The 13,769-nt window shown below is 34.9% G+C and overlaps 1 protein-coding gene across 3 annotated transcripts in view; it reads left to right on the forward strand.

The window, feature by feature from the left end:
• LOC126878550 (segmentation protein cap'n'collar) overlaps positions 1–13,769 on the forward strand; it is a 633,197-nt gene that overhangs the window by 549,909 nt on the left and 69,519 nt on the right. The window lies entirely within an intron of this gene.

Raw genomic sequence — 13,769 nt, forward strand, 5'->3', positions numbered from 1 at the left:
TCTTTCCAGTCCCCTATCATGTTTTCACAGTTAAGTTTGACATTTCGTTACAGATCTAAATCTTGTCAGTGTTGTTCTTTTTAAAAGCCAAAAAAGATGTTATTGGGGTACCTGCGGTTATTTCCGACGACATATGGCAAATACGAAGTTGAGTTAAACCTTACAACTGACTGATATCCATTGTATTTTTATCATTATTCAATGAAGGGCACAATTGGGCTCAATCACGTTCTTTTATAAAGACCTTCCATCTTTTTTTCGATAGATTGACTTAACTAACGTGTGGGTTAAAATGATATTTCAAATGGTTATAGAAATTTGATAATTCTTTTTGTTGTCAACCCAATTTATAAAAGTAGAAAAAATAGAGTCAATTAACCAATCGTTATAATTTTTAAAATACTAAAAAAATGAGAGGTGGCATTCTGACTTTTGCAGAAAAAGTTGTGTGATAACTTCAATAATAATAATTGACTTCCCTCCCTCTCAAATAGGTCGGGAATTTAACACGTTTGCTGTCGTAATGTTAAAAAACTGTGTCTCTACGGCCACGAGTCTCCCGTTTCTATGCTTTTGAAACAACTACGGTGTGTCACGCGGCTGTTATCAACAACAAAATGAGACACAACATTTGTGTCTCACGGCAGCCAACGTGTTAATAAAAAATATTTAAAAATTACTTTCCTTGCTTATAAGTTATAACTCTAAAACGATTTATTTTGAAGCATGAAGTCTTTAAACAAAATAGCCATAATTGAATTTTCTATAAGATACGACTGGTTAAAAATGTTTTAATGTATTACCCTTGCTGTAAAATAGCAATAAATGCAAAAAGGCGGAAACAAGCCTTTTCTCATTCAATGTTTTTTAAGCTCTTAGATTGCACTTAGGACCCTCTTAATTCACCTAGAAAATCTTTATAATCTTTATAATATCTATAATAAAAGAGTCTACCAAATTTCACTAAAATTGATTTAATAGATTTCGCATAATAATTTTGCGATCTAACTCTTTTTTTTTAATTGAAAATCTCGAAAGTCTTCACAACAAAAACTAGACCATATTATTATAGAAGTTTGACATTTTTTTTGCATATAACACTTCAAAAGCACTTCATCTATCTAACCAACGATCTAACACAATTTTATGGAATTGAAATCGGATGATTTGGGCGGACTCAGGAATGTTTTCAAATTATAAACATTTTTTTTTATTATACAGGGTGTCCAGAAACTCTACCGACAAACGGAGACAGGAGATTTCTCAGATAATTTTAAGACAATTTACCCCAATTCACTTAGTCCGAAAATGATTCCTAAGAGAGGTAGAGCTATTTGAAGATGGCGTGTTGCAATTAGTTTTTCTTAAATACCTCCAGAACGCTTCTATTTAAAAAAACGAAAATTATAGGTACTATTTAGAAAAACAAAAACTGGTACGTTTACTTGTATTCCAGAGATGAATCGGTTTCATTAAGTGCGAATTTCTAGTAACGGTCATATGCGTCCGTTTTGGGTACGTCAACAGTTATTTTATCGCATAACATTTTTGTCTGTAAATTTTAAGCATTCTTGACATTAGATTATTAAATTATGAGGTATTCTAGTACTAAAAGTTACTCTTGCTTTACGTTGGTAAAATACACCTTTTTTTTGAAAATTGTTTTCAATTTTTTTTGCAAATCCAAAAAATGAAAAATGTTGAAATTGATTTTTCTAGAAAATGGCGTGTCCTTCCGACTTAAAGCAATAGTATCTTTTAGTACTAAAATACCTCACAATTTAATAATCCAGAGTCAAAAATGCTTAAAAGTTAAAGACAAAAAAGTTATGCGATAAAATAACCGTCGCCCTACACAAAATGGACACCTATGACCGGTACTTGAAATTCGCAATGGATGGAATCGATTTATCTCTGGAAGATAAATATGCGTACCAATTTTTGTTTTCTAACTAGAAGCGTTCTGGGGGTATTTAAGAAAAACTAATTACAAGACGCCATCTTCAAAGAGCTCTAGCTCTCTTAGGAAGCATTTTCGGACCAGGTGAATTAGGTTAAATTGTCTTAAAATTATCTGAGGAATCTTCTGTCTCCGTTTGTCTGTAGAGTTCCTGGACACCCTGTATAAACAAATAGAATATGTCGGTAACTATTAATTTATAGTTTAAATTAAGTTCAGAAAATTGCGTTTTAAAAGACTCGGCAAGACCCTGTTTTTAAGAAAAAAAGTTGAATTACAAGCAGAGTGGATACTGAGATACAACCGGTCTTTGACCGGCATTTGCGACGAAGTTATAAATAATAAAATGGTAATCTTTGAACTTACCTTTTTTTTGCCGTAGCTCTTTCTGGATAATTTCTCGGCTTCCAATGGAACAATGTTCTTCTTTTTTTTAACCCGATGTAATTGGAATCGAGACACCTAAATAACGCATTACGAAAACCCAAAGATGCGTTAGTTTTGTTATAAATACGTTAATTAATTAATTAATTAATCTATTAATAAATATACATATTTTAGTATATAAATACTCAATATAGTTCAAATATCGACTTCCGGTCAGGTTGGGTGAAAAGTCGTCGTCTGCATAATGATGAAACGATCCATAAAATCTCTTTTATCTTTTCTAAACAGCTCCAGAAGTTGCAGAGAATGTCGCATTTGAATGTTTTCTGTTCCATTGTTAAGGAATACAGCACCCGCATACAGCTTTTTGAAAACTTCAGTCAAAATATTATCTGTTCCTGTCCCATAAGATTCTTACTTCTTGACTAAACCTCTTTAGGTTCATTGACGATCTTCCAAAACCATATTCTATATTTTGCTATGACTGCTGAAGTTTATGCACTGTTTGAACGTCCTTCACATGGATTGCCTTCAAGACGTGTATGACCGCGTTTAAATTCAGCTACACATGTTTCTACTGTTCTAATTGAAGCTGAAGCATTATGAACCAGCAGGAAGAGAACAAAGTAGAGATCTGGAAAAGAAAGTTGCTCAGAAAATTTTTTCGAGGAATAGAGACGGCAGAGAATATGGCAGAATGAGGATGTATGGAAAATCGTTATTTATGGCAAAAATACGAGTCCCAAGAGCTAGCTGGTGTGGTCACATTATACGAATGCCAAAGAACCGAAATGTTAAAACAACACTAAAGGAACAAGAAATGGGAAAAAAGAAGAGGACGTCCAAAGAAGAAATGGTTTGATGCAGTAAAACAAGACTTGTCAGAAATCGGCGTGAGAAATTAGAGAAAAAGCAAGGGAGCGAAAAAGATATAGGTAAATAACCAAGATTTTGAAAGCCAGGGCCTTCAAGGTCTGTAGTGCTGTTGTATATATCTATTCCTAAAGGTTGCGTATACAATATTTGCTAATTTTTTGATAGACATTCTTAGAAATTGTTTCAAAACTCCTCTAGAAATCGAGTATAAGCAAGTGGCCTTGTTCCAGTTTTGTTTGTTTGAGTAACTTTAGAAACTTCTTCGTAGAAGTAAAATAAGAAAATAAACAGTACTGAAATTCGTATGCCTTAAATTTGTATGTGTCAGCCCCTAAAACGTACTGAGTGTTTTCCGAACGTCGTTATAACATATGTGAGTGTCGTGATAATGTTAGGTGCATCAGAATGGTTCTCAGTTTTGCAGAAAAATTTTTTATGGTGGAGTACTATTTTCGGTTATACAGAAAAGGTCACGAAAACGGTCCAAGCTTAAAATCAACAATGGTTTCTGCAGGACGGGACAACCTGTCTTACTGCCAGGGAGTCTCTTCGAATACTACGCGATTATTATTGGAGTTGCCACTCACCAGAACTAATGCCACCAGATGCGTACAATGCTGAAGGAGTCAGACAGATCCACCGTCTGCGATTACGGAATTGTGGACTAGAATTAAAGATTTTTTCGTGGTAGAGGCAGTGGCAGATCTAGAAATTTGCCTTAGGGGGAACTTCCAATAAAAAACCAACCAAAAGACATAAAAAAGATAAACTCAGATTACATAAAAGACATAAATAATAACTTATAGGCAGGTTCCCTTAATTTTCCTAGCTAGCGTGTTTATTGGGTTGACTTTGTCTTTCTGTGGTTTCGGTTTCATGTCAGCTAATATATTTTTATATTTGAACAATTTTTTCTTTACCTTTGGGCCTTGTTAGGGGGAAATTTCCCCCCTAACATCTGTTTTATTGGGAAACGTGCGTCGTCGTGAATAATGTTTGCAAGGCTATATCATGTATACAAACTAGATATATAAATAATCATAAACATTTAAATATACATTTCAATACTTTTTATTTTGCCGCATACTGTATATCCAGTTATTTTATTTTTCCTGTGCCCAAGGAAATTATTATCGTACATGTACTCTTTAACCATATCATATTTTGAAAAATGTTTGTTTAATCCAGAATGCCACTTTTCATATTGACAGTAAATAAAATAATTTAATTGGAAGATTAAAAACTAATCGGTTCTACTATAGCAGGGGTCACCAATTAGTTTTTTTGGGGGTCCGTTTCGAAAACCTATGACACTTCCGGGGTCCGGATTTCTACTGCCTGTGTCTGGCTGTTCTGATTCGGTTTCTTTGCGGATTCTTGTTAAAAAATATCCCCTATAAACAAATCAGAAGGGTGCCGGGCGAAATTTTTGGGCAGAAATTGTTTAACATTTTTTTTAACAAATTCAAAACATCACATTTTTTGACCCCCAAAATATATTTTTAGCATTTTTGGGTCATCTCAAACAAAAAAGATCTGTCATTTTATTAAAACTTAAAAGTTTTCAAGCATTGCAAATGCATATTTTCGCATTTTTCAGATTTTAAATCGCTTATAACTCGAAAACTATTAACTTTTCAGAAATATGACAAGAGACCTTTTTTGTTTATAATTACCCAAGAAATCTAAAAATGCATTTTTCAATGCAAAAAAGTAATTTTGAATATGCTTAAAAAAATTGTTTCACCCGGCACCCTTCTGATTTGTTTAAAGGGGACATTTTTGAACAGGAATCCGCAAAGAAATCGAGTCAGAAACATTTTTCATACGGTAGTGTCCTCACACATGGACTAATATGGAAAGGAAAACTAATAATATCTGATTGTTTTTTGGTTACTGTATACTTTTCTGTAAATTTTCCTGGTACAATAAATAAAATATAAATTCATGGTGTATTGTTTTGATGTTATTATCAGTATATTTTGAAAACAGCAGTATTGTAAATTGTTACTGGGAATATTTTAAAAGTTAGGAATTTATATTTTGAATGCTAATGAAGTTTTTAGACATCTTCAATTTTGTATAAAGGAAACTGGGGAATTTAAAATAAATAATCATAGTACAAAATGCTAATTAACATGTTATCTTTTCTACATTAGTTTCAATGCAAGGTGTTTGGTGCAAACTTATTAAATCTGAAAATTATTTTAATTAATTGCACATCTGAAAGTACTCCTCCTTAACATATAGTAGAGAGAAAATGAATATAAAAAAATGCACATGACAATTTTATATTACAGTTTACTTAATTTCAAAATTAGTAAGGATAACAATAAGGGGAAAAACTCTTTACAAAATTAAATTATCAGAGAGAAAAATTACATTTTTTATGTACAACCTGTCATGTGAGTTTGGAGTGAAGGTTGGAGTGAGTTTAGTGCTACTGAGTCTCATTAGGGAGTTGAGATATTCATATGTTAAGTGAGATCTCTATCGATTTTTAAAAAAGTTTATTCTTGATAAAGCGGCTTCGCACACAGAAGTTGAGCCAAACATAGTACACAATTTCATGGCCAAACATTTTCAAAATTGCCAAACACTAGGTATATTCTGAATTTATTGACGGTCCGCACAAAACTAGCCCACGGTCCGGATGCGGACCGCGGTCCGCTAATTGGTGACTCCTGTACTATAGTATGCAGTCTACCTCGAAGGTGAATATCTACCTGAAGGATTTGCACAAAATAATGAAATGCAAGAAAACTCTTGTAGAAAAAAATATTTATTCACATGTAATAAACATTTTAAACAAAATAAATAATGTAGAATGAAAGAAGACTCTAATACATAATTAACAAAATAAATGCAATTTAATTAAAAAGAGGGGTTGATATGTGCGCATACTCTGGGAAAAGAGTACGGTGTAACGGTGATATTTGCATAATAGTAAACAAACTAAATCTGCATCATGTTTATTAGTACTTAACAATAAACATTTCGCCTACAAAGGTGCTTTTTATTTTGTGTGGAAACCCTTCTGAGAAACGATTATGGTGATTAGGCGCACATGTACACAGTACCGACAAAAGCAATCTTTACAAAGTAAATAAAACGCGTAAGTCAGAAGAAATCATTTTAATTTTACAAATTAGTACTTTGTCATATCAACTCACTATTTTAGTTGTGAATAAGCCACAAAATTGGCTTATTCCCAACTAACATATCAACTTGATGTGACAAATTAAATAATTTTATTTAAGTATTAATATGTAAAATTAAAATAATAATTCTTATGATTTATGTGTTTTATTCAGTTTCTAAGGTTTTTTTGGCGGCATTGTAATATAAACAGCTTATAGACCGCATCACTCGGTAGAAACGCGATGGTATACTATAGTAGCACCAAATAATCAAATAATTGTTAGAGTGTATTCGGAATCTAAACGTTCTGATTCCACCCCTGTGGTTTCTCCCTTTCCATTTGAAAATGAGAAATGAGAGGAATCGACGGATTCGAGGGTGGATTTTAAGTGGTAGGATCGACATGGATGCATGCGGTTTAGGCCGAGGGGTGTGAGTGGCGGTACAGCAGCGGGAATCAAATCATTTTTCATTTGTAGGTGACACCCCTCCTAGCTCCTGATTGCATTGCCACAGAACATGATGGATAACTGAATCGGCAATTTTCAGACGCCATTTTTGATCTGCTCCACCAAGAAAATAGTTGGGAAATTTAGTTACGAGGAGCTCACTGAATATGAATTAGTTTGGTCTTATATAGCCGAGAGCAAAATAAAATTAATCTTAAATGATGGTTTCCTAGTTACAGTATGCGGCACAATAAACAGTACTGAAGTAAATGTTTATTATTTATAGATAATTAGTAATAATTATTAATAATAATAATTAGGTACTTATTAGTACTTATGGGGAAGAAATCCCGAATAGTTGGAAAGAAGCATGGATTACTCCAATTCACAAAAAATGTCCAAAAGACATCTGCGGAAACTACAGATGTATCTCGGTCACTAGTACCTTTAGCAGGCTGTTTGGTAAAATCTTAAAAAACATGATTGAGCAAGAATACGAACCTCATGAAATTGAACAGCAAGCAGACGTGGAAGATCTTGCGTAGACCACATATTTACCCTAACACAACTTAATGAAAAGAAAGTTGCAAGAAGCCAGAAAATACATATTTTATTTGTGGATCTCACAAAAGCATATGACACGATTCCTGTGAGAAAGCTGTGGCAGTCTCTTGAACGATCTTCCTTAAATAACACGATCATCGCCGCGGTCAAACAACTATACAATAAAGCCACATCAAAAATCAAACTAAACAACACCTTATCAGAAGAATTTTCAGTAACAAAAGGATTACGACAAGGATGCTGCCTCTTCCTAGTACTATTTAAGATATATTTAAATGAAGCACTAAAACACTGGAGACGATCTTGTTCAGGGATGGGAATTAAACTTGACGATGATACAGCATTGTATACTCTACATTTCGCGGATAAGCAAGTGGTAGTAGCAGCGGATAAGGAAGATTTAGAATTCATGACGAGACGGTTATTTCAAACATACGAAGAGTGAGGCCTTTCTGTAAGTAGAAACAAAACGCAGTACTTATGCATCGGGACTGAAGTAGAAGATCTAATAGTTCTTCTTCTTCTTGTGCCACTCCTATCGGAGATTGGAAATCATCTAGGCTACCCTGACTTTGTTTACAGCTGACCTAAAAAGTTCATTAGTGGTGCAGCCAAACCACTCTCTCAAATTCCGCATCCACGACATTCTTCTACGGCCTGGATTCCGTTTTCCTTCTATTTTTCCTTGCATTATATTTTGAAGTAATGCGTATTTATGACCTCTCATCAGGTGACCCAAATACTCGAGTTTTCTTCGTTTTATCGTTAATAAAATTTCTGGGTCTCTTCCTATCCTTCGTATTACTTCAAGATTTGTGATTCTTTCAACCCAACTTATCTTCAGCATTCGACGGTAGCACCACATCTCGAAACTTTCAATATTTTTTATGTTGTTCTGTTTGAGAGTCCAGGCCTCTACACCGTATAATAGCGTGTTAAATACGTAGCCACTTAGCATTCTTAATCGTAGAGGGATGCTTATATCTCTGTTGCAGAAGAATTTTCTCATCTTTATGAAGGTGGCCCTGGCAATTTCGATACGTCTTTTTATTTAATTGTTTTGGTCTCCAGTTTCGTTTATTAAAGTTCCCAAGTATTTATAACTTGATACCTTTTCAATTTGAATGCCGTTTATACTAATATGTGCTGGTTGTGTCATGATTTTTCTGAAGACCATCTACTTGGTTTTTTTGATATTAATGTTTATGCCATAATTTTTGCAAGCAATATTTATGTTTGTAAGTAATCGTTGTAATTCTTCTACTGTTCTTGCAACTAGTACAGTGTCGTCTATCTAATGGTTAACGAACAAGAAACATATGTATAAGGAATATGTATATTTGGGAACAACAATCCAGAACAGTGGGCGCACCGAAAAAGAGCTAGAGCAAAGGATCGTGAAAGGAAAAAGGGTGATTGGATGCCTAAACCCGATGCCTATGGTCAAAAGAACTATCTAATCAAAGAAAACATCTTATCTTTAACTCCATCTTTAAAATTTTAGTGCTCTATGGATGCGAAACATGGCAACTTACTAAATCCCTGGAACGACGCCTACTTGCATTGGAAATGGACTTCTGGAGAAGATCGGCTAGAAAATAAAGGCTTGAAAGAATACAAAATGACCAAATCAGAAATATAATGGGAGTAAGTCAACCATCATATACGAAATTCAAAGGAGATAACTGATCTGGTATGGCGATGTAGAAAGAATGGACGACGACAGACTGCCAAAACAAATTCTAAAATGGACGCCAAGGGAAAGAAGGAAGAGAGGAAGGTCGAAACAATCCTGGCTAGGAGGCATTCAGAAGGCAATGTCGGAAAGGAATCTTCACCCTGGCGAATGGAACGACGGACGAAGCTGGAAACTGGGAACCGGAAGGCGAAGAACTCTATAAAAAAACCGGGATAATAATAATAGTACTTATTAGGTTAACTAGGTGGTTAGGTACTCCATATTTCCCATTATGCTTTATGTATAATGGGAAATATATAGGTACTCCAGGGAGGTTTTCATTTTACCGAATCGAAAACCCTTGTGTAATCTATGAAACAGAGCAGCATTGGTATATTTTATTGTGTTCCTTTGCTTTTTCTATTATCTGTCTGGTGTTCAATATCTGCTCACACGTTCTTTTTCTGGTAAGAATCTTCATTGTCCTTCAGCTATCTCTGACTTCAGCTATATCTACCTTCAGACGCTCCAACATCAAATTTTTCAGCAAGATAACGCAAGACCAAACCTTGCGATGGTCACCATGGACTCTTCGAATAGACCGGAGTTAATAGTTTGCCCTGGTCCCCGAGATCCCCAGATTTATCCCCAATTGAACACGTGTAGGACATTATTATGGGTCATGATGGGTCGGAGACTTCTTAATTTAGAGCATCCTCCTCAAATTTTGGGACCACTTCGGGAGGAGTTAATTTGCCACCTAATCAGAAGCAAGTCCAAGCATGTGCATCTAAGACTGTATTGCTCACCGAGGTGCATCAGCACATTATTAATTATTGATTTACCTCTAGAAGTTGTTTCAATCATATTATTTAAATTTTGATCGTTTGTTTAGTTTAGTTTACTTTGTTGAAGTATATCCTGTAGAGTTGTACAAAATATTTTCAAAATATAATTTCTAATTTTCTCTTTTCGTAGACTTTATAATTTATATCGGCCTATGATAGTGCCCTAAGAAATACATTGTATGAAGCCATGGATGAATTCCACATCCCCGATAAACTAATAAGATTGGTTAAGGCTACAATATATAAAGTTGTTTGCAAAGTCGAATAACAGAGCGAACAATCAAAGGCGTTTGAAACGCATGTTGGACTGCGACAGGGAGATGCGCTGGCGTGTCTCCTTTTCAACATAGCTCTGGAAAAGGCGGTCAGAGATGCCTGAATAGACAACAGAGGAAATATTTTTAATAAATCATCCCAAATTTTGGCATATGTAGATCATGTGGACCTAGTTGCCCACACAACACGCAAGCCAGTAGAAATGTCACTTTCTCAAATGCCTCAAAAAATATGGGCCCGCAAGTAAATGAGGAGAAAACTAAGATGATGGCGTCAAGACCCAACAATAGAGCCAGAAACATCGGTCACCAATTCACCGTTGATAACTACTTTTGAAGTGGTGGACAAATTCACATACTTAGGCTCTCTGATCACCAAGGAGAACGTCATGACGGAAGAAATCACGCGAAGGATAATCCTAGCAAACAAATACTGTTTTGAACTGAGTAGATATATGAGAAGCAGAAACTTAAGCCAAAAAAACAAAAATTACCATATACAAAACCCTTATACAACCAGTGTTGACATATGGATCGGAGACATGAACCATCTCCAAGGAAGTTGAAAACCTTCTGCTTATATTTGAACGAAGGATCCCGAGAGGAATATTCGGTGGCATCTGTGGAAATGGCGTTTGGAGGAGGGGTACAACTACGAGACATACCACAGATATAAACTTTTGGCGGTAAAGACGTAGTATCTCTTATAAAAATAAGAAGACTAAGATGGGCAGGACATATAGCAAGATCATAGCAGAACAGCCCTCCTAGAAGAATCATTATGTCACAACCTGTGGGAAATAGAAACAGGGGTAGGCCAAAATTCAGATGGAGGATGGTGTAGATAAGGATGGTAGAAAAATAAGCGCAGCAAACTGGCAACAGTTGGCAGTGGACTGTCGTAATAGACTTGGGAAAGAATAAAGGCAGTTTTTGTTTTTATTCGATTCAGAGTTGGACCACCATCTCCATATAGCTATTTCAGCATCCCATGCATCTTCAGTGAAGCTATGCAGTCACTACTCTGAAACGAATATTAACAACCCTGCCTATTTAAGGGAAACCATCGCGATACAATGATTCCACCTTTTGAGACGCAATCTAGCGACATCTCTCACAATACGAGGAAAACAACGAAAAGCCCTAAATACAAAGTTTACTACTTTTTAAACAATTAGAATAATTGAAATAAAAATACCTATAATAAACAATATTTTAAATCTAAGACTTCGTTAATAAACTGCTTTCTGGCTACATCCTGTATCTCTGGCTTTTACAATATATAAGCACAAGAGGCGACGAAAATAGACTTGGGAAAGTTGAGGCTCTTTTATAGGATTGTAGCACCATTGATGCTGATGAATAATTTCTAATGCGTGTTCGGATTTCTGTCACAGTATATTATTATCCTTTTTTATGCATACAAATTTTCATTTTGTTCAGATATTGGTGACGCATTATATTATACGATATCAAAAAAGTACACACGTGTTTGATGTTTTAAAAAAAAGTTCTGAAAAAAACCTAGTTCCTAAAATATTAACCTTGTCTGTCTACCCACTGCCGGCTGGACGGACCATTACGGTCCTGGCTAATGCTCGATCGCTCTCATTTCTCATTTTAAGACATAAAGGGAGAGCCCTAATCGGCTTTGTATTCGATTTGCCTTTTTCGTTGAGCCTGACGCTACCACCGGGAATCGGAGGGTGGGTTAGTGAAAGAAAGGGGGGAAGCAGTGGGGGAAAGATATCTAGACGCCATTATACTCTACAAAAAATGCATAAGATAAATAGGAAGGGCGAAATCAAAGATAAAGTACTTTTGGAAACTTGAGGGACAAGGGTATCTATGTCAATTTTTTGTTTTTTTTTGTATATAAATATATCGATCGTATTTTTTCATAGTAGAAAACCTAATAGCCATTAAAAAAAGCCAGATAAAGACAAAATTATCTTTGGTAAACCAGTTCATAAATAAATGGTGCAAATTGTATTAAGTTTTTATGACTTATAATTATTTATGAATGTTTTCGTAGGTTATCATGGATTAGATATGAATAAAGAACCAATGACGTACTGGCATATCTTGTTAGTCATCGAATAACAATGCTAATCAGAATCACATCAGCTGTATACTTGTGGTTGCATATATCGATGTGGCCAATTTCCAACGTTAGAAATTTAAAAAAAAAAAGTACTTTAAAATTTATAATAAAATGTTGTTGGGATTTAGTAATTATGGAAAGACAATAAAAGTCGGGAAGACGTCAATTGTTACGCATAAATTCTGAAACATTTTATTCATTCATTCATTAAGCATTACAACCCCTAGGGATTATAGCTAACGCCATGGCGTCCAAAATCCTATTCTTTGGTGAGGTGGATTACTCCTCTGTCATTTATAGCTTGCTGTGTGATTTTGCTGTTGTGACTATTTTCCATTTCTTCCTGTCCTTACACTGAACTTTCCAGTCTTTCACACTCATTGCTCTTATGTCTTCTTCCAGATCATCCAGCCATCTTCTTCTGGATCTTTAAACCTGGTCCATAGTGGTGTCTAGTAAATAGTTATTCAACATATCTGTTTCTGGGCGTCTCTGTATGTCTTATCCATTCTAAGCGAAGAGATTTTGTGTATCTGACTATATTTTCTCTCTTTAATTCTTTATCAATTTCGGCATTTGTTTTCATTCATATTTCTCCCTCTCTTGTTACATTGTGGCCCAGGATTGTTCTCATTATTTTTCTTTCAAATTTCAGAAGGCTATCTTCCTCTTTCTTGTTAATCGTTGTTGATTCCATCCCATATGTAACAACAGGTCTTATTAAGGTCTTACATAGGTTCATATTTGTTCTCTTACTTAGAGTCTTGCTTCTCTGCAGATATCTGTTCATTCCATATGTTTTTTGCCTTTCAGAATTCTTTCGACTGTTCTCTCTTTTCCTGTTTTCCCTATTGTTACTCCCAAGTAGCTAAAGGTGGATACAGTTTCAAATTTATGGTTCTGAGTTGTTGTGTCGTCCTTCCCTATCGTCATGTATTTTGTTTTGTGCTGGTTTATTTCTAGCTCTATTCTCTTCGCTTCCTTATCTAATTTTTCAGCTTCTTTTTTTAGTGTCATCTTCGTCTTCGCTAAGATGACTAAATCATCTGTATATGCTGCTATACTAAATTTACAATCAAGATGCAGTAGAAATAAACAAACCAAGACACGTTAAATGCTACTAGGAGCACTCCAGAATCATAATTTATAACGTATATACATTGTATATAATTCCCAAATCATTATTTCCAAAGTTTATACATTGTAAATTATGATTCGGGAGTGCTCCTAGTAGCATTTAACGTGCCTTGGTTTGTTTATTTCTACTGCATCTTGATTGTAAATTTAGTAAAGTTGAAGTTGGTCAGTAATAATGTTTTTGTTTGCAAGTTAAATAGTGTCGATGAGATAGTCACCTTGTTTCACGCCTTTGTTTACATTGATCTCCTTAGAAGTTGTTCCGTTGAAACTGATCTTTGCTGTGATATTGTTTAGGGTCACTGTTAGCATATGTCTTAATTTTTCTGGGATTCCAAGATTCTCCAGCT

The sequence above is a fragment of the Diabrotica virgifera genome, chromosome 10 (assembly GCF_917563875.1).
Source record: "Diabrotica virgifera virgifera chromosome 10, PGI_DIABVI_V3a".
NCBI lineage: Eukaryota > Metazoa > Arthropoda > Insecta > Coleoptera > Chrysomelidae > Diabrotica > Diabrotica virgifera.